The sequence below is a fragment of the Saccopteryx leptura genome, chromosome X (genome assembly GCF_036850995.1).
Source record: "Saccopteryx leptura isolate mSacLep1 chromosome X, mSacLep1_pri_phased_curated, whole genome shotgun sequence".
NCBI lineage: Eukaryota > Metazoa > Chordata > Mammalia > Chiroptera > Emballonuridae > Saccopteryx > Saccopteryx leptura.
Genome location: NC_089516.1, coordinates 133,013,154 through 133,034,689, shown reverse-complemented (window position 1 = coordinate 133,034,689; position 21,536 = coordinate 133,013,154). Strand labels below are relative to the sequence as shown.

The following is a 21,536-nucleotide window of genomic DNA, read 5'->3' as shown; positions in this document are numbered from 1 at the left end:
ATGGAATAACTAAGTGGAACAATGAGTTGATACTTCTTTCTCTTTTTTCCATTCCCACCCACTTTTTCCCTTCCTCTTTCTCTGTCACTCTCTCTCTCTTTCCTATCAATGGAAAAAATTTAAATAATAATAATAAATAAAAAATAAAGCAGCAAGAGGAACAAAAATATTGAAACATAGAAAAAGAATTTTTAAAAGGCCAGCATATATCCAATCATACTAATAATAACATTAAATATGAATGGATTATGCAACTAAATCAAAGGCTGATATTGTCAGACTGGATTAAAACCTTAAAACCAAATTGCATGTTCTCTACAAGAAATGCACTTCAGTTTCAAAGACGCACAAATGTGTTGAAAGTAAGAGGATGGAAAAAAAATGTATCATGCAAACATTAGCTATAAAAATGCTGCTATGTACCTGACCTGTGGTGATGCAGTGAATAAAATGTCAACCTGGAATGCTGAAATTCCTAGTTCAAATCCCTGGGCGTGCACAGTCACGGCACATATGAGAAGCAACTAAGAGTTGATGTTTCTTGCCCCCCCACCTCCTTACCTTTCCCTCTCTCTCCTCTCTTTAGAATCAAGAAATAAAATCCTAAGGAAAAAAAAAAAGGTACTCTTAAAAAAATGCTAGAGTGGTTATACTGATATCAGATAAAATAGGCTCTAGAATAAGAAAAGTTAGTACAGCCTTGGCTGAATAGTTCAGTTGGTTAGACCTTAATCACAAAGCACAGAGGTTGCCAGTTCAATCCCAGGTCAGGGTACATGCAGAAACAGATTGGTGTTCCTGTCTCTCTTTGTCTCTCTGTTTTTCTCCCTTCCTCTCTCGCTAAAGTCAATAAATAAATTTTTTTAAAAAGTTACTACAGACAAAGGACATTTGTATAATAACATGTGTTAGCAAAAATGTAGAGGAATTGGGACCATTACACATTGATGATGGATAAACAAAACAGTGCAGCTGTTAAATAGGATGACAGTTACCAGGGTAGGTAGGAAAGGGGGAGGGAAGGAGAAGAAAGGGTGTTTATCTCACTCACTGAAGGAAGGAGTCAGCAGTTTTAAGGTCTGCCAAAACAAAAATCACCAGATGTTCAAATGGCCTTGTAACCCTGTATGTTACTCTCCCTGTCAAGGAAGAGGAGACATTAAACCCTATACAATTAGACCAGACAACAGGGAAGCAAAGCCTTGAAACTAAAAGTGTATAACTCCCAAGACCCCAGTAGGTGGGGCATTCGTACTAGCTGAGTTGCCTGCTTGTGTCTCATGCCAAGTGTATAGCTTTGCTTAATAAACTGCTTGCTTTGCTTGAACCCTGCACCCTGTCTCTCACCTGAATTCTTTATTGTGAGTGTGACAATAATTGAGGGCAAAGATGCTCCCTTGAACTTGGGCTTTCTCCAGTGACACAGGCACTTTGAAAAAAGTTAAACAGTTCCTTAAAAACTTAAACATCAGTTACTATATGATCCTGCAATTCTACTCCTGGATATATGCCCAAGAGAAATGAAAACATGTTCACAGAAAGACTTGCGCATAGATGTTCATAGCAGCTTTTTTCATTCTAGCCAGTAACTAGAAACAATCCAAAATATTCATCTATTGATGAACAGATAAAGAAAATGTAGTATATTCAATGGAATACTATTTAGAGACAAAAGGAACAAACTACTGATTCACACTATAACATGAACAAACTACTGATACACACTATAACATGAATGAACTTCAAAAACATTCAGAAAACAGATACAAAAAAACACATATTTTATGATTCCATTCATATTAAGTATCCAGAAAAAAAACAAATCTAAATAGACAGAATGTAGATTAGTTGTTACCTAGGTCTCAGAGTGGAGATTAATTGCAAATGGACATGGTGGATCTCCTTGGGTTGATAAACTACTTTTAGTGAATTGTGGTGATGGTTGCACAATTCCGTATATTTACTAAAAATTGTTTAGTTGAACAGTTATAGCAGTGAATTTTTTGGTATGCAAATTAAACTTCAGAAAGCTGTTTTAAAAAACAGCTAGTGGTCTGACCTGTGGTGGCGTAATGGATAAAGCATCGACCTGAATGCTGAGGTCGCTGACCTGAAACCTTTGGTTTGCCCGATCAAGGCCCATATGGAGTTGATGCTTCCTGCTCCTCCCTGCCTTCCTTCTCTCCCTCTCCTCTCTAAAATGAATAAATAAAATATTTTTTAAAATCAGCTAGTGAATGTGAAAATATGATCAACATAATTAGTTACCACGGAAAGTTAAATTAAATCCACAATAAGACAGTATTGCATACCAACTAGAATGGTTAAAATACAAAAGGTAGACAATAATTTTTGGCAAAGATGCAGAGAAATAGAAAACTTCATAAATTGTGAGTGGAATGTATATAGTATAGCCACTTTGGAAAACAGTTTGGAATTTTTTAAATTTTTCTTTTGTGTGTGTCTGTGTGTGTGAGAGAGAGAGACAGACAGACAAGAAGAGAGAGATGAGAAGCATCAACTCGTAGTTGGGTCACTTTAGTTGTTCATTGATTGCTTTCTCATATGTGCCTTGACTGGGGAGGGGGGTTGTAGCTGAGTCAGTGACCCCTTGCTCAAGCCAATGACCTTGGACTCAAGCTAGTGACCATGGGGTCATGTCTATAATCCCATGCTCAGGCCAGTAACCCAACACTCAAGCCAAATTAGCCCACGCTCAAACCAGTGACCTCAGGGTTTTGATCCTGGGTCTGCAGCATCTCAGGTCGATGCTCTATCCTCCGCCACCACCTGGTCAGGTTTAAATGTTAAAAATAACTTACCATATGACCCAGAAATTACTCTCCAAGGTAAATACTAAAGATGGTTGAAAACATATGTCCACATGAAGACAAACACAAGAATTTTCATAGCAGAATTATTCATTACCATCAAAAAGATAGCGACAAACCAAATGTCCATTAACTGATGAATTGATCATCAAAATGGTATATCCATACATATAATATTATTCAAACACAAAAATGAAGTACTAATACATCTACAATGTAAATGAACTTTGAAAACATTATGCTAAAACAAAGAAAACAGACACAAAAGATTGCAGATTATATCTATATATATTGATACACATATTATACAATTCCATTTATATGAAATGTGCAGAACAGGCAAATTCATAGAGACAAAAGGTGGTTTCATGAGTTTCATGATGGGAAGATAAATTAACAGAGAATGAGATTTTATTGGGGTGAAGAAAATGCTCAGCCCTGGCTGGTTGGTTCAGTGGATAGAGCATCAGCCCGGTGTGTGGATGTCCCAGGTTTGATCCCCAGTCAAAGCTCACAGAAGAAGCTGTCATCTGCTTCTTTCTTTCGTCCCTTTTCTCTCTCTTCTCCTCTGGCAGCCAACGTGGCTCAGTTGGTTTGAGCATCATCCCTGAGCACTGAGGATAGCTCAGTTGATTCGAGCATTGACCTCAGATGGGGTTGCCCAGTGGATCCTGGTCTGGGTGCTTGCGGGTGTCTGTGTCTCTATCTCCCCTCCTCTCACTTTAAAAAAAATGCTTTAAAATGCACTTATGGTAATAGTCACACAACTCAGAGAAAATTTACTAAAAATCATTGAATTGTACCCTTGAAATGGGGAGATTATATGATGTAAAATATGCATCAATAATGGTATATTTAGAGAGCTGGTGAATGGTAGAGGTATGTAGTGGTTATTGTTTGGGGTTTTTTGCTTAGATTTCCCCCTTGGATATTGTGATAATAAGAAATATACTTTTGGTCTTCCTCACTACTCCTGGCACAGAGCTCCTAAAACCTTAATTTTTTCTAAGAGATAAGAAGATTAAGGAACCTGTTGCTATTCATAACAAGCCCCTTTCAACCACTCCTGAGTCTATGTTAATGAGGTGACTTTAATCTCATTAAAGTCTATGCTTTTATGAAGGCATAGACACCTGTTAGAAGTCTGACTTTTGTGTACACCTTATGAAAGCCCCTAAAGGTGAGGTTGGTTGCCAGGGAAATCAAACAAATGATTAGAGGATTAGAAATTTCAATCCCACCTTCCAACCTTCAGGGATGAGAGACTGTAACAGGCTTAATTAATCATCAATGGCCAATGATTTAATCAACTATGCCTAAGTAAATCTGAAACATCCATAAAAACACAAAAGGATAGTTTCAAAGAGCTACTAGTTGGTGAACACATAGGAGATACAGGGAGTAAGGTGTGCCTCTGCCTGGAGAGGACATAGGAGCTCTGCATTCCTTCCATCTGGATGTTCCTGAGTTGTATCCTTTTATAAAAAACAGTAATCTATTAAATAAACCTTTTATCTGGGTTCTGTGAGCCACATTAGCAAATTAATAAACCCAAACAGAGGGTCATGGGAACTTCTGATATATATCTGGCTGGTCAGAAAAAACAGGTGACATCCTGAATTTGTGATTAGTACTGTTGGGCAGATAAAATATATTATGCTCACTTTGTTAAGGATGGCGCTGCCCACGTGGAAGCCCGTCACCCAGGTGATATTAACGTGTGTTGAGGGCAGGCTGTGGGCAGGCAGGATCCTTGTAGTCTGGAGCTTGGTTTTAGGACTAAGCCTTTCCCACCCTTTTTGATGTGGGGTGGTGCAATCCCATCATGCTTCAGATAAGTGACTTTGTATTAGAGATTTTCCTATTTTGTATATTGGATTAAAGCTTTTTGATTTCTGCACTATAAAGTGGGGCAGACCGGGAGCTTGCTCTCTCGGTTCCTGAGATTAGCATTAGAGGAGAGAGCAGAGGGGAGAGCAGAGAAAGGCCACGTGGAAGAGGCCAGGAGAAGCAGCCAAGATGGCAGAGTGTTGAAATAGAAGCCAGTTTGTGCAGAGTTTGTGCAGAGAGAAGGAGATGAGGAACAGAGGTGAATAAGTCTGGTGAGCTAGAAACCTTTGATTCTAGGAAACTCGGATAAGTCAGTAGCTTTGTGAGCACTGATGGGAGTGGGTTTTGGAGCCCAGTGTATGTTTTACTTGCCTGCTGGGTGCAAGCTAGGATTAAAGATGATGGCCCACCAGTTTTTGGCTCTGTTGTTTCATTACCATCTGTCTGAATCCAGTGTGAACCTGCACTGGCCAGGAGACTGTGATGATGGCCGTGGATACTGGCTTTACAAGTACCTTAAGTGGGGGCAATCTTGTGGGATTGAGCCTTAACCTGTTGGACTGACACTATCTCTAGAGTGTCAGAATTGAGTTAAATTATATAGTCCTGAGATGGTATTGCAGAATTGCTCAGTGTGGGAAAACCCACACACACATTTGGTGACCAGTATCGAGAGTAGTGAGTGTGTAAAGAAAAACAGAAGTGTATTTTTCTATATATATTTTTATCTCTTTAACAGGGATATTTTATTAAAGAGATCCCTTGTTAAAGGACCACTCCCCCTGGCTTTTCTGTACATGGTATTTTCTTCCCTAAGCATACACCTGTGTCTCTCTAATTCTCTTGGAAGCCTGTTTTTTGGATTAATGGAGCTGCTTTGCTTGCATATGCAGAGAGCTGCAATGTGTATGAGATTACATTCTTCCCCACCTATAAGCCATATACCCAATGGGAATGTGAAAATTTAGTTTGTGTCAAGCAGAGACAAACTCTGAGGTAGAATTTACACTTAGTGCTCCTCTGTTGGATCATGCTGAAACAACCCTCCACAAGATGTTGCCAGAAATTATACAATTGTATAGCTTCTTCTCTTTCCAGTCCTGCTTCCTACAGTCTCTTATCAGGTTCTCCTTGGAGCACTTCCTTAAATTAATTGCATGTATATGAACGCTTATCTCAGCAGCTGTTTCTGGTTAACTTAATCTAAGAAAACGAGGTTACTTATTCCTTACTCCCCCAGTTTTTAGGTAGAGAGACATTGTTATAGTAATTAAATATATAGAAATATAAAAAATATTGACAATATATGGAAATAAGTTTGGATATCATATTAAAAGCAATTAAGAAAACTGAATAAGGCTATGACGTCTGGACAGGAATTAATCTAGTGTGAGTGTGTGCAGATACGATAGGCAGACTGCCTTTCACGCAGGGCCCAGTTAGTGTGTGTATGAAGTTATACAGTGTGTCCCGTAAAGTCATGGTGCACTTTTGACCGGTCATAGGAAAGCAACAAAAGAAGATAGAAATGTGAAATCTGCACCAAATAAAAGGAAAACCCTCCCAGTTTCTGTAGGATGATGTGGCAGCATGTGAGCATGCGCAGATAATGATGTAACTCCGTGTATACAGTGGAGCAGCCCATGGCCATGCCACTCAAGATGTGGACAGTACAGAGGAAAGTTCAATGTGTTCTGTGGCCTGCTAAATTCGAATCGTGACCAAAGTGCAACGTGAATATCGGTGCGTTTATAAGGAAGTGCCACCACATAGGAATAACATTGCTCGATGGGATAAGCAGTTGAAGGAAACCGGCAGTTTGGTGGAGAAACCCCGTTCTGGTAAGCCATCAGTCAGTGACGAGTCTGTAGAGGCTATACTGGATAGCTACCTAAGGAGCCCTAAAAAATCTGTGCGTGAGCCCACATCAAACTGCACTGAATAGGTATGAAATTGGGAGAGTTTTCCCTTTACTTGGTGCAGATTTCACATTTCTATCATCTTTTGTTGCTTTCCTGTGACCAGTCAAAAGTGCACCATGACTTTACAGACACACTGTATATAAATAAAAAGTGGTTTGCTGTCAAAACTTTGTAGGTAAACATAAACAAGAAGCTTCCCTAGGAATACCTTAAAAGTGGCTTGATGTGACATTTTGGTAGATTAACATAAAAAGGGATCCTTGTGAGGAACTCCCAAAAAGGTGGTTTTAGGTGATAATCCTGTAGATTGACACCTGTTAGAAGGCATAGGCAAGAAAAGATACTAAAGCTAAGGGGCCCCCTGCTGTAGTAGTCCCCAGACTCCAACACTGAACGTGGACTCTCCACACTGCTCTGACCAAGGACAGCAGAGAGGAGCACACCGATGGGGCCCCCTTAAGCTGTACCCAGGCACGCCAAAATAATTTGTGAGTAATAAACTTGCCTGTGTGATTCTTGCAACTAATTTGTGTGTTGGTTGTGTCTTTCCTCTGGTGGCAGTTGGTCTTGGCACTGATAAGTAGTATCCTCATAGACATCTCAAAAGTAGTCTCAAAGAGGCTGCCAGCCTGCTGATAAGCAGGAGTGTCCCACTGTGCAGGGAAGTCAAATCAGGGATGCCTGATCCACTTAGAACTTGGGCTTCACTGGGACAGACATCAATTGAAGCAAAGTTGCTGGCTTTTCTGTGCCCCTAACTTCCCCCCATGGAAAGGTGACCAGTCGTCCTCCTTTAGGGACGACAGTCCTTGTTTTGTAAGTTCTGTCCTCCCTCGAAAAGTGTCCTCCTACATGTCCTCCTTTTTGATATTGGAAGACTAATCTGTAAATGTCCTTATTCGATGCAGTCAATCCATTGCTTGTGATGTGACATATTTGTATTTGACATGATGGTTCATCAGGGATCAGTACAGTGCTGCTAGATGCAATTATAAGACACATGCGATCCGCATGGGAGACCTTGAGAGAGCTCAGGATACACTGAGTGTGCAAATGGCTTTCTGTACTTCTTACTGAAACACAATATGGCACATACAACATTGTAGACTGATGATTATTTCTTTCTCAGTGAATATTCAATCATAGACAGGTAAGCAAAATTCATGTTTTATTAATTCATTATCTATTTAATAATTTCCAAATACGTATAATTTTATTTACAAGTATTTTCCCAAAAATTGAGTTTTAAAGTGAAAATCTAGCCTCAAGCCATATCTATTAATAATGCATTTTGATTAAATAGTTGCATAAAACACGTTTTTTAATTAGAAAATGATAAATACACCCAAATATCACTCCAAATTAGTGCTTTTGTTTGATATTTAGTTTTGTTAATTTAGCTTCTGGAAAACTCGCCTACCATGATATAACGTTTTCAGTTCCTAATGTGCTTGCATTGTTTGTGTAGCTCTATATATATATTTTTTAATTTTTAATTTCATTTAAGGCATGGAATAATCAAAAAAGAGAAAATACCATTTCAATGATAAATTGAGAAAAAAATTCCATTACTCATATCAAAGAAAAATACCATTGTTTTCTGCAATATTTGCAGCAGAGAATTTTGTATTACAGTTGGGGACAGAGCAGTGATAATGAAACACTTGACTACCAACAAACATAAGCAATCATTAGATGTATCACCTTCCAGTTGTAAAGTAACAAGTCTTTTTTAAAACTTCAAATTATTCTAAAGATAAAAAACAATTGGCTGCAATGGAGGGAACATTTGCATTTCATACCATAATTTACAATCAAAGGTTTTGTAGTATGGATTGTACAACTAAATTATTAAAAAAGTTTTACAATGCAAAATTTTCATGTGCCAGGCAAAATGCGAGGCTATTTTGAAATCAGTACTTAAAAATTACTGTGACAAAATACTTACAGAGGACTTGGAAACTGCAGCATTTGTAATGATTTTTATCTGATGCATCAAAGAATATTAAAATTAAATTGTATCCAATAATAGTAAGATATTTTAATGTTACCAAGGGCATTCAAGTAAAAATTTTAAATTTAGAATCCATTGAGGGTGAAACTTTGAAATTTTGTCAAACCATCTATATGAAGTAATAAATGAAAACAATTTGAAATCTAAAGTTGTTGCACTAATGACTAATAATACAAATACAAATTATTAGTGAGCGAAGACACAAAGGGGTGAGTAATGTGTATGTAAAATTATAAGAGTTACTCCAAAAGAAAATACTAGGAATAGGTTGTGATGCATATATTTTGTCAAATGCAATCAACAGAGCATCATGTGCCATGCCAATTGATGTAGAAGTAATAATAACTACAATTTATTTGCATTTTAGTCACTTTACCATTTGTGTTGTTACTTTAAAACAATTTTGTGAAGAAGCAAATGTTGAATACAAAAAACTTTTAGGATATTGAAAAGTTAGATGGCTTGCTCTAACACCTGCTATAGAGCTTGTTCTACAATTATTTGAGCCTCTCCATTCATATTTTTTAAGTTTAGACAAATGTCCTAAAATCCTGGAATTGTTTTTCAATAATAAAATATCTGAGATATTAATGTATTTTGTACATAATCAAGCATCTACTTTTCACAAAACGATTGAAAAGATTGAAGGTGAACACATTTCAGCTACAGAAGTTAGTCTTATTCTGAATGACTTTACCCTTCAATATAAATCTCGTTTTGAAGAAAAATTTCCTCCTTTAATTATAAAAATAAAATTGTCAGACTTAGAGGAATCGAATATGGATGTAACAGAAAAGTTTATCAAAGAAGTGCAGAATTTTTACTAGACATGTTTTCAATAAATCGAAGAATGGTCTGAAACAAACATCACGGGAAATAAGTTTTCAATGTTTTTTTTTACTTCATCACAAGTATATTGGACAGATATTGAATCTTGTCTTGAGTTTTTATCTAAAGAAATGCCAGATATCAAAACAGATAATTGTCTCTTTAAAGGAATTAGAAGACTGAATGTATATTTAAATTCTGAAAATTTAATACAATGAGAAAATGAACATGTTGGAATTGATAAAAGATGGGTGAAAATATTCAGTCATTTCAAAAATAAACATATTCCATGTGAAAATTTATTTATTCTTGTTCAATTTACATTGTGCTGCCCTGGAACTAATGCAGCAGTTGAGAGAGTTTTTTCAATTACTAATGATTTTTGGACAAGTGAGAAATTGAGATTGATGTTGATACGCCAGCTGCAGCACTTGCCATAAAATCCAATATGAAGAATATTTCTTGTTCAGATATTTCCAATATATTGTTACAAGATGATACATTGACAAAAAATATTCATTCAGTGGAAAAGTACTCATTTAGATAATATTATCTAAATGAATACTTTTTTCTTACAATTATTATTTAAAATTAATAGGCATGTAAGCATAATTACAATATAAAATATTACAAATATTTTTGTTATGCATTTATCATATTATAGTGTATTTAGGATATTGTTTTCTTCCATTTATTTTTGTCCTCCTTTTCATTGTAAAAAAGTTGGTCACCTTACCTCATGGGAGAAGTGACATGCTGAAATGTGAGTTTGGGATCAGGAATTTGGCATATGTTGAATAATCAGGTGCTCTGTGGACCCTTAGATAGTGGTGCTGGCTGAATCCTTGTGGGCAGTAAAGACAAATCCACACTTGACATAGGTGTCAATCTGTCAGAATGAACAACTGAACCAAAGGGAAAGGGTCAAATGTAATCATTTTGACACCAAGTGCCTAGTTGATCTTTACAAGGGACAGTGCCATACTGGGGACTTGGTGTTGTTCTCTGCTGCTGGAAGCTTAAATATACATTTGGTTATGGCAATAGGAAGATCAATCTTGAGAAGAAAAAGCTCATGCTGTTGGTCCCATACATAGCCTCCATGTCTCCTACTGTGGCTGTTCCGTTGTCCAAGTATTGGAGTGGGAGAGGGCAAAATGACAGATATCAACTGGCTACATGACCCTGTCTCTTTGGCGACTTGGTAATCCTTCTGCAGTGAATGTTCTCTTGTAGGTGTTAACATGAAAAGACAAACACCTTCACTTTTTGCCCGTTCCCCTAAGTGCACCCACAAGCCTCTTCCTCAGAACTCCATGACCCCAATCTTTCCATCTTTCCCTTCCAAGCCCCTGACCAACCATTCTTGTAGACAATTAATTGATATTATAACCTCAGGCCACTTCTTCCACACAAAGTGGATGACCCAGCATACCACCAAAAGCTCTGCCAGTCTTTCATGGACATCTTTCAGAGGGGCTGTAGGAAAACAGCTGAATATTTTCAGGTAGTACCTGAAAAACACTGAACCTACCCATTCATAAAGCAAGTTTGAGGTCTTTCATTTTATGTCAGCTGGTCATAAATGCTCCCCCTACTGTGTGCCCATAGGTGTGAGTTGAGTAAGAAGCACCAGTGCAACAGTGTGGGTGTTACAGGTGTTTGGACTACTGGTTCCTCCTGTGTAATTGTGCCCCCTGGGTTTGCTTGAGTCCAGTCCTGCTGATGTACCACTTTGTCTTACAATAGAATTATGCTGGGCCTGGATAACTTCATGACTGGGTAAGTGTGACAGAACCCAGCTCATGATGGCCAGTTCTAAGAACATGGTCACTAGATGTCTTAAGGTCAGGTAGTAAAGCTCTACCACAACTCAGTAGCATGCCAGGAGATCCTTTTCAAATGGTATATCATTCTCTGCTTTCAAATGCCAAGTCCTTGCTCCAGATCCAGATACTGCACTACTGCTATTTGTGCTGATCAGAGACCCCACCCAGCATTTTTTTTTCTTTTATTTTTTTTTTTTTTACCATAGATTCTTCTAGTATCGTGGCTCTTTCTGGATCAGATGACCCAAATGGAAGGATTCATTTACTACAGCATGTAATTACTACAGAACCCTTTGTTGCTCTGGGCCCCATTCAAAAACAGTAGCCTTCCATGTCATTGAATAAACGGACCAGTGTAGTATTCCCAAGAGCATAACATGTTGCTTTGGGACCTAAAAAGGCCTACCTTTATACTTTTTCTTAAAGGTAGAGGTTCAAGTGCAACAATTTGTTCACCACTTTGGAGCAAATGTTCTGGCAATCCTCAGACACTAGATCTCTAAAAATGAAACTCATGTGGCTTACTCCCGCATCTTTGTAGGACATTCTCTGAATCTCTAGAGTGTATGTGCCTTATCATGCCATCCAGGGTACTTTTGTTTCTTGTTCATCAGGTTTGGTTAACATGATACCATCAGTATGGTGTATGGTGGACCAATATGATGTTCTATGAACTATCCAGATAATTTAGCTTTCTATCTGCTGTATGATGCAAGAGCACAGGAGAAATAACATAGCCCTGGGGTAAGTCAGCCCTATGTGAATGGAACTTATTTTTGGTTTTTCCTTCCTGATAGATATGGAAACAATATATTTGCCCAAATCTTTAGCCACTGATCTACTACCAGACACTGTGTTAATCTGTTCTAAAAAAGATACCACATTCAGCTCAGTAAATATAATTGGGACTATTACTGGGCAAATGCCAGACTGACTAAATGGAGATATAATGGGGACCATGAGTCTTGCATCATTTAGTGTTTTGAGGTGACACTGATCTTTGTTGTACCACATCCAGATCTGTGATATTGTTTTTTACTTACTGTCTTGGCCATTGGAGGGTTTTCTGGGGAGAAGAATTTCAGAGGCTTCCATGGGGCCCTTCCTATTACAATAGCTTTTACACTATAGATCAAGAAACTGATATAAGGGTTATGCTAACTGCTAATATATTCATTCCAATTATTCATCTGGGAGACATGGAGATGACTACTGGACCTACTGTGAGACAGATCTAAGCCAGTTCTCCTCATTTTCTTATTATTACTTGACCCCCATAAACCTCTCTCTAACAAGACAGCCACAATTGATCTCTTGGGTATCAGTGTCTACTTACTTCCTTTTTCCAATGGACCTCAAAAGTTTTGTGTATTCCTCTTTGCCCAGCTACTTGAGTAAATAGTCATAGATCCTTTTTAATAAGGAATAGGGAAGTTACAAATGTATATATTTGCCATATTGTTGTAGGATCTTTCCTCATGGGAACCTGGCCTCTCCATTGTATGGGTTCTGGAGTCTAAGAACTGGCTTAGTTCTAGAAATTAAAAAAGGGTTGTGACTTCCTTTTTAAAAACATTAAGCTTCTGCCAAAAATGCATTTCTTATTTTAGGGTACTGGATTGAAGGACTAGAAGATACTTAGAAGTAAACAAAATCCACAAGAAAAAAACTTGACAAAACTTTTTCAATTTAAGTATTTGTAACATTCAAACTTGACTTAAAACATAACAAAAGAAATAAAATTGCAGAAAAAATATTTATGGATTTTTCCAAACATAAGTGAAATAGTGTTTAGTCAGTAAGGCTCATGCTTATGGCTAACAGGAAGTAACAGTGTATAATCTCTTGGAAAATTTATTAATGTACAAATAACCAGCCAAAATTATGGATTACAGCAGTTTAATTATCACTGCCATTTTTCTTACTTTCAAAATAAAGCCTTGATTAAAACATTCATACCCTATATTACTCATATATTTATTTCAGAGATGGAAGAACTATATATAACAAATGAATTTATTTTCATCATAGGGGTAACATATTGTACCTCTCTGCCAAGGTTACTTGAAAACCTTCCATGTCAAAACAATTTGACAACAGATATAAATAATTCAATAAATATGCAACAATATTTCATTACAGTGCTTTAAAGATGCATGTTAATTCATGTTGTTCACTTTAGGATCACAATGCATAGAATCCAAATATAAATGAGCTGGGGAACTTTGAAAGTAATGTTGGATCCCTCACTTTAATTATAATCCCATCACAATTGGTCAGTTTATTTCATAGGCCTTTTCATGCATTAATCATTGGGTAGCAGAAGTTAATAAAAAAAAATTTTCTTTTATGACATCTATAGCTGACAATGAACATCACAAAACTGCCAAGGAAGTCATTGTTATTGCACTAATACATGAGGACCTGGAACTTACCAAAAGCTTAAAAAAATTAAAAATGGAATTATATTTGACATTTCCTGACATTGGCATTAATATTGCATGATTAATAAAAGCATTTCAGGTGCCTGAAATGAATTAGCAATCAACATGCACCCAGAATGCACACAAGTAATAATGCACTAAGGAAGTAGTCTTCACTACCTATGAGTCACTTCGAGTCAAAGGTTAAAGTTCAAAGACTGAGTGACCAAAAAGCTAATTTTTCAATGGGACTATCGTCCACAAAAAGAATGATAATAGCAAAATCAACAAAGATCATCATTTTGTTTTCTTTGGATTCATTTTATTATTCTTTTTTATTTTTATTTTTAATTTTAATTAATTTTAATTTATTGTGTTAACATGAATTTAAGTGTGCCACTCAATATAACACACTCACCTCTACCCCTATGTCCCCTATTACACCTTCTTACTCCCCCTCCTTCTAACTCCCTCCCCCTTTCCCTTTGGGATTCGCTGTCCTGTTATCTGTATCTATGTGTTATGTATATATAATTTCACTAATCCCTTCACCTTCTCTGATTCCATCCCCTCATCCCCCTTCCCTCTGACAGCTGTCCCTCTGCTCCCTGTGACCCCACCTCTGCCTCTATTCTGTTTCTCAGTTGACTGGGATCACTAGATTCTACATATAAGTGAGATCACATGATTTTTTTCTTTCTCTGCCTAGTTTATTTCATTTAGCATAATAATCTCCAAGTCCATCCATGCCATCACAAAAAGTAAGATTTTCTTCTTTGTCAGAGCCGTGTAGTATTCTACTGTGTATATGTACCACTACTTTTTTAAGAAATTAATTTTAATGGGGTGACATTGATAAATCAGGGTACATATGTTCAGAGAAAACATCTCTAGGTTATTTTGGCATTTAATTATGCTGCATTCCCATCACCCAAAGTCTAGTTGTCTTCCGTTACCTTATAACTGGTTTTCTTAGTGCCCCTCCCCACCCCCAACCCCCTCCCTCTCCTCCCATCCCCACCCCGTAACCCCCACACTCTTGTCCATGTCTCCGAATCTCATTTTTATGTCCCACCTATGTATGGAATCATATAGTTCTTACTTTTTTCTGATTTACTTATTTCACTTCGTATAATGTTATCAAGGTCCATCTATGTTGTTGTAAATGATCCAATGTCATCATTTCTTATGGCTGAGTAGTATTCCATAGTGTATATGTATCAAAGCTTTTTAATCCACTCATCCACTGACGGACACTTGAGCTGTTTCAAGATCTTTGCTATTGTGAACAATGCTGCCATAAACATGGGGGTGCATTTATTCTTTTGAAACAGTGCTATGGTGTTCTTGGGGTACATTACTAAAAGTAAGATAGCTGGGTCAAAAGGCAGTTCGATTTTTAATTTTTTGAGGAATCTGCATACTGTTTTTCCACAGTGGCTGCACCAGTCTGCATTCCCACCAGCAGTGCACGAGGGTTCCCTTTTCTCCACATCCTTGCCAGCACTTATTCTGTGTTGTTTTGTAGATGAGCACCATTCTGACTGGCGTGAGGTGATATCTCATTGTGGTTTTAATTTGCATTTCTCTAATGATTAGTGATGTTGAGCATTTTTTCATATGCCTATTGGCCACCTGTATGTCCTCTTTGGAGACGTGTCTATTCATTTCTTTTGCCCATTTTTTGATTAGGTTGTTTGTCTTCCTGGTATTGAGTTTTACAAGTTCTTTATAAATTTTGGTTATTAACCCCTTATCAGACGTACTGTCAGATATGTTCTCCCATTGTGTAGTTTGTCTTTTTATTCTGTTCTTATTGTTTTTAGCTGTGCAAAATCTTTTTAGTTTGATATAGTCCCATTTGTTTATCCTGTCTTTTATTTCACATGCCCGTGGAGATAAATCGGCAAATATATTGCTGCAAGAGATGTCAGACAGCTCACTGCCTATGTTTTCTTCTAAGATGCTTATGGTTTTATGGCTTACATTTAAGTCTTTTATCCATTTTGAGTTTATTTTTGTGAGTGGTATAAGTTGGTGGTCTAGTTTCATTTTTTTGCAGGTAGCTGTCCAATTTTCCCAACACCATTTGTTGAACAGGCTGTCTTTACTTTATTGTATGTTCTTACCTCCTTTGTCAAATATCAGTTGTCCATAAAGATGTGGGTTTATTTCTGGGTTCTCCATTCTGTTCCAATGATCTGTATGCCTGTTTTTATGCCAGTACCAGGCTGTTTTGAGTACAATGGCCTTGTAGTATAACTTGATATCCAGAAGTGTGATACCTCCCACTTTATTTTTCCTTTTCAAGATTGCTGAGGCTATTCGTGTTCTTTTTTGGTTCCATATAAATTTTTGGAATATGTGTTCTATATCTTTGAAGTAAGTCATTGGTATTTTAATCAGTATTGCATTGAATTTATAAATTGCTTTGGGTAATATAGACATTTTAATGATGTTTATTCTTCCTAACCATGAGCACGGTATATGCTTCCACTTGATTGTATCTTCCCTGATTTCTTTTATCAATGTTTTATAATTTTCTCAGTACAAGTCTTTAATTTCCCTGATTAAATTTATTCTTAGGTACTTTATTTTTTTGGTTGCAATGGTGAAGGGGATTGCTGCCTTAATTTCTCTAACAGTTCATTGTTAGTGTATAAAAATGCCTCCCATTTCTGCATATTAATTTTATATCCTGCCACCTTGCTGAATTCATTTATCAGGTCCAGTAGTTTTTTTACTGAGACTTTAGGGTTTTCTATATACAATTTCATATCATCTGCAAATAATGATAGTTTTACTCTTCTTCTCCAATTTAGATGCCTTTTATTTCTTTTTCTTGTCTGATTGCTGTGGCTAGGACTTTCAGAACTATGTTGAGTAAGAGTGGTGAAAGGGGGCACCCCTGCTTTGTTCCTGATCTTAAGGGGATTGCTTTTAATTTTTGCCCATTGAATATGATGTTGGCTGTGGGTTTCTCATAGATGGCCTTTATCATGTTGAGGTATGTTCCCTGTATTCCCACTTTGCTGAGAGTTTTGATCATAAGTGGGTGCTGGATTTTATCAAATGCTTTTTCTGCATTTATTGAAATTATCATGTAGTTTTTCTCCTTCCTTTTGTTTATGTGATGAATCACATTGATTGATTTGCGAATATTGTACCAGCTTTGCTTCCCCAGAATAAATCCCACTTGATCATGGTGTATGATTTTTTTTTCATATATTGCTGGATCCTGTTTGCTAATCCAGTGAGCCTGATTCACTAACATAACCCCTGCTTCCTGGCTTCTGAGAACAAACCAGTCACTATGACTGGGGCAGGAGAGACTCCCAGAGGGTGGAGCAGTTGCTTTCCCTCAGGCTGATGCAGCTCAGAGGGACTACTCCACATAAGAAAAATGGCAACTGCAATATTGGAGAATGACTCAGCACAGAGGTTCAGGTGGCCATCCCCCACATTGTATCTCCCTGGGCCTCCAACTTTACAGTTTCCTCATGCAACTCTAGTCCTCTCAGCTCTCCCTCCATGAGAACCCCAGATAAGTGGCTGTGAACAAGACTTTCTGCATTGTCCTTTTAAGATTGAGCCTGCATCTCCAAGAGCTCAGTCTGTGTCTCACAGACACACCCGGCTCTTTTCACCTCCAAATGCTATGTGGGCACGTTTTCTACACTCTGTGGCTCTAGGCTGGGGCTATGGGCCTGGGGCTTAGAGCCCACACCTCTCAAGGTGACCCTCCCCTCATTGAGAGTCCCTCTGGACCCTCAGCTGCACTCACTCTTGGGAGCAGGGCAGTCTCCTCTGTGTCTCCATCCTTCCTACCAGTCTTGGTGTGGCTTCTTCTGTGATCCTTGGTTATAGAAGCCTCTTTGTTTAGTCTGAAATGGTTTTTAATATCATTGTTCTTTAAGTTGTAATCCAATTTGGTACTGAGAGGTGGCATTTGTATCACCAGCCTACTCCACCACCATTATGGAATCCTTTGGATTCTTGTTACATGTTTGAAAATATAAAGAATTACCATTTTTTCCCATGTATAAGATGCACCTTTTTTTGAAAATTGGGGTCTAAAAATTGGGTGCATCTTATACAGTGGTTGTGGTATTTCAAATGCCATAGATAGAACTGAGGATGAGGCAATATATGAAGACAGTGATTCTTCATCAAACACAGGTGAGGACAAGCTAATGGATGGGAGTTTTGACAATGATGAGGAGTTTCATGAATTTTATGATGAATAAAACTTGAGGTCAATAACTTTATGTAATACATTTTTTCAAATTTTTGGGCCCCAAAATTAAGATGCATCTTATACATAGGAGCGTCTTATACATGGGGAAATACGATAACTGGTGGTTGTCTCTTTTCTTTACAGCTGAAAAGTATGTTAATAATGCTGAGACAAAATGATTGGACTAACATCCTTGGGGAACAATCTTTAACAAAATGAATAAACAGATATGACCATTTCTGTAAGCATGAGGGTGAACAGGGATATTTTCACCTGTAAACAAGACCTGATGTGAATGAAAAGGATACTGACTACTAAACTTAAAGAGAAGTTGAAATTCTCCATCTTCATATGCTATACCTGGAGCACCTTCCATGTCTACAATTCACTGTGTAATTGAACTTTGAATACTCTTTTCATTTAAAGTTATCCTGGGAAGTGGATCATTTTTCAAAGTCCAACAGTTCTTTCTGCAGTCAATTCTTCATTGACACCATGAAGGAACCCTTTCCTCCAATTAAGGGGGCTGTGACTTTCCATTGAGGCAGCTGATTTCTGTCTTAGTCTATTTGGGCTGCTATAACAAAACACCAGAGAGTGGGTGGCTTGTAAACAGTAAGCATTATTTTTAACAGTTCTGGATGTCAGAAAGTCTAAGATCAAGGTGATGGCCCATTTGCTGTCTGATGAGAACCTGCTTCATGGTTCATAGAAGGCAGTCACTTTGCTTCAACTTCACAAGGCAGATGTGGTAAGGGAGATCTCTGGGGCCTCTTTTATAAGGATACCAAATCCATTCTTGAGGGCTTCACCTTCATGACTAAATCACCTTCCAAAAGTCCCACATCCAAATATACTTAATTTGAGGTTTAGGTTTCTTTTTTCCTTTTAGAAAATTAAATTTAAAAAAAGGAAATTAAATTTAATGGAGTGACATTGATCAATAAGATTACATAGGTTTAATGTAAATATTTCTATAACATTGGAATTGTTGATTGTGTTGTGTGCCCTTCCTCCAAAGTCAAATCATTTTCATACACTGTATATTTGCCCATCTTTACTCCTCTACTTGCCCCCCCAAGTTTAGGTTTCAGTATATGAATTTTGAGAGGGACACAAATACTTAGTCTAGCAACCTCTGACTTCTGCTTACCTATTTTTTTATATTTTTAATTATATATATATAATTTATATATATGTAATAATTAATTTGTTATAAATATATATAATATATAACTTGTTAGCTGTTCTATCTTACCCTTAGGAATACAGTGTTCTATGAGTCATCTTATCTCATTAGATACCTGTGGGCCAGGCATTCCTTAGTAATATTCCAAACTTGTTTTCCACTATAGTAATTACGCCCACTTTGCTTCTGATGGTTAAGTGCTACCACCTGGCATCACATATTATGAAATCTTATCATTGCTACTTGGAAGCCAAGTTCTATAATAGCATCTTCTACTCTTATAATCAGCCCAGGCTCATATCACTCTCCTCTTTCCTCCCTCCTTTCTTTCCCTCCTTTCCTCCTTTCCTCCCTCCCTCCCTTCCTCCCTCCTTCTATATGCTTCTCTAGTGAATGAAAACAAATTCTTGTTTGCTTTTGCTTTTGAAAGAATCTGCTATTTATGGCAAAGAATTTCTCAAGGGTTTTGAGATTCCTTGTTCTTTTCTAGTCATTTACTTACAGAAGAAGTTAGAGAAATTTTTTCCACTAGAAGGATTTATAATATTCTTTCTTTCTTTCTTTCTTCTTTCTTTCTTTCTTTCTTTCTTTCTTTCTTTCTTTCTTTCTTTCTTTCTTTCTTTCTTTCTTTCTTTTTCTTTCTTTCTTTCTTTTTCCTTCCTTCCTTCCTTCCTTCCTTCTTCCTTCCTTCCTTCCTTCCTTCCTTCCTTCCTTCCTTCCTTCCTTCCTTCCTTCCTTCCTTCCTTCCTTCTCTCTCTCTCTCTCTCTCTCTCTCTCTCTCTCTTTCTTTCTTTCTTCTCTTTAACTGAGAGGAGGGGAGAGAGTGAGACAGATTCCAACATGTGCCCTGACCGGGATCCACCCAGCTACCTTGGCTGGGGCATATGCTCGAATCAAGCAAGATATTTTTAACATGTGAGGCTGATGTGCTCAGATAAACTGAACCAATCAAGCTACTGGCTGCAGGAGAGGAAGGGGAAGAAAAGTGGGAGGCGGGTGGGAAGAGAAGTAGATGGTCACTTTTCTAGTGTGCCCTGACTGGGAATCAAACCCAGTACAATCATACACTGGGCCAATGCTCTATCCACTGAGCCAACTGGCCAGAACTGGGACCTATAATTTTCAAAGTGTGAGTGGTTTGCTGGTAGCTTCAGAAACCAAAGAGCAATGTAAAACTGATTGATGCTTTGGCTTTATTACAATTCTTTGCTTCACAGAGAATAGACCTCACAAGATAAGCTTCAGTATTGCTTATCTGAGCTATATTATTTAGGACTTTTGTTGTCAGTTGTAGGTCATAGAGTGTGCCAATCTAGGAGTCAACCCATTTTGAAGATCAAATAGCCTACAAAAGTTTTTAGACAACTGTGAAATTAGTACAATATTATAGACAGAGGATTCCAGTTTTTGCACAGTAGATAAAACCTGTAATGAAGCAATTTCATGATAATCCTCCAAACCTTTTGGTTTGGTCCCTAGAATCTGAAGAGACTTTTGAACAATTGAAATTAACTATAGCTTCTTCCCACGTTTGAGAAATCCAAATTTTGAAAACTCTAATCTGATTTATAAGGTTTTTCTTGTTCAAAATAAAGAATTAATATTTACTAAAGAATACTGTACTGTGGCTATAAGTGGCCCACTTAAGACCTTCTGTGCTGTAGTGACTTATCATATAGCCTTAGAAGCTCATGTTTTGTCTGAAATTAAGCCTATATAAGAAGATGAGTTTAATACCAGTTATTAGAGCTGTAATTCTTGGTTCTGGACTTGCAATACATACCAAGGTTTATATATAGGTTTAGTGGCTGTCATGCAACAGGGCAATTAAAAAGAGAGTATTTTTACTTTATAGAAAACTAAGGCCCTGTCCGGTTGGCTCAGTGGATAAAGCATTGGCCCAGCATGCAAATGTCCTGGGTTCAATCCTTGGTCAGGGTACACATGAGAAGCAACCATCTACTTCTTTCCCCCTCTTTCTTCCCTTCTCTTTCTCTTCCCCTCTCAGCCAGTGGCTCAGCTGGTTCAAGTGATGGGCCCCAGGTGCTGAGATTAGCTCTGTTGGTCCAATTGTTGGCCCAAGATAAGGTTGTTGGTGGATCCTGGTGGGGCCATATGCAGGGGTCTGTCTCTCTGTCTCCCCTCTTCTCACTGAAAATAAAAACTAAACAAAATTACATAGGAAACTGATATCTGAATCCTTAGGGGCCTTACAACTACCTGCTCAGATACCAGTAGTTCATTGTTTTGACTGAGCTACAAAAGCTCCCGTTAAAACATGACAGATTCAATGCCTGACCAGACAGTGGTGCAGTGGGTAGACTGTTGGCCTGGGATGCTGAGGACACAAGTTCAAAACCCCAAGGTCACTGGCTTGAGCATGGGCTCATCCAGTTTGAATGCACGCTCACCAGTTTGCGCATGGGATCACTG

The 21,536-nt window shown here is 37.7% G+C and overlaps 1 pseudogene; it reads right to left on the bottom strand.

Moving 5' to 3' along the window:
* Positions 1-17,639: 17,639 nt before the first annotated feature.
* Positions 17,640-18,411, bottom strand: LOC136386004 (ubiquitin-conjugating enzyme E2 W-like; annotated as a pseudogene).
* Between the last annotated feature and the right edge of the window lie 3,125 nt (positions 18,412-21,536).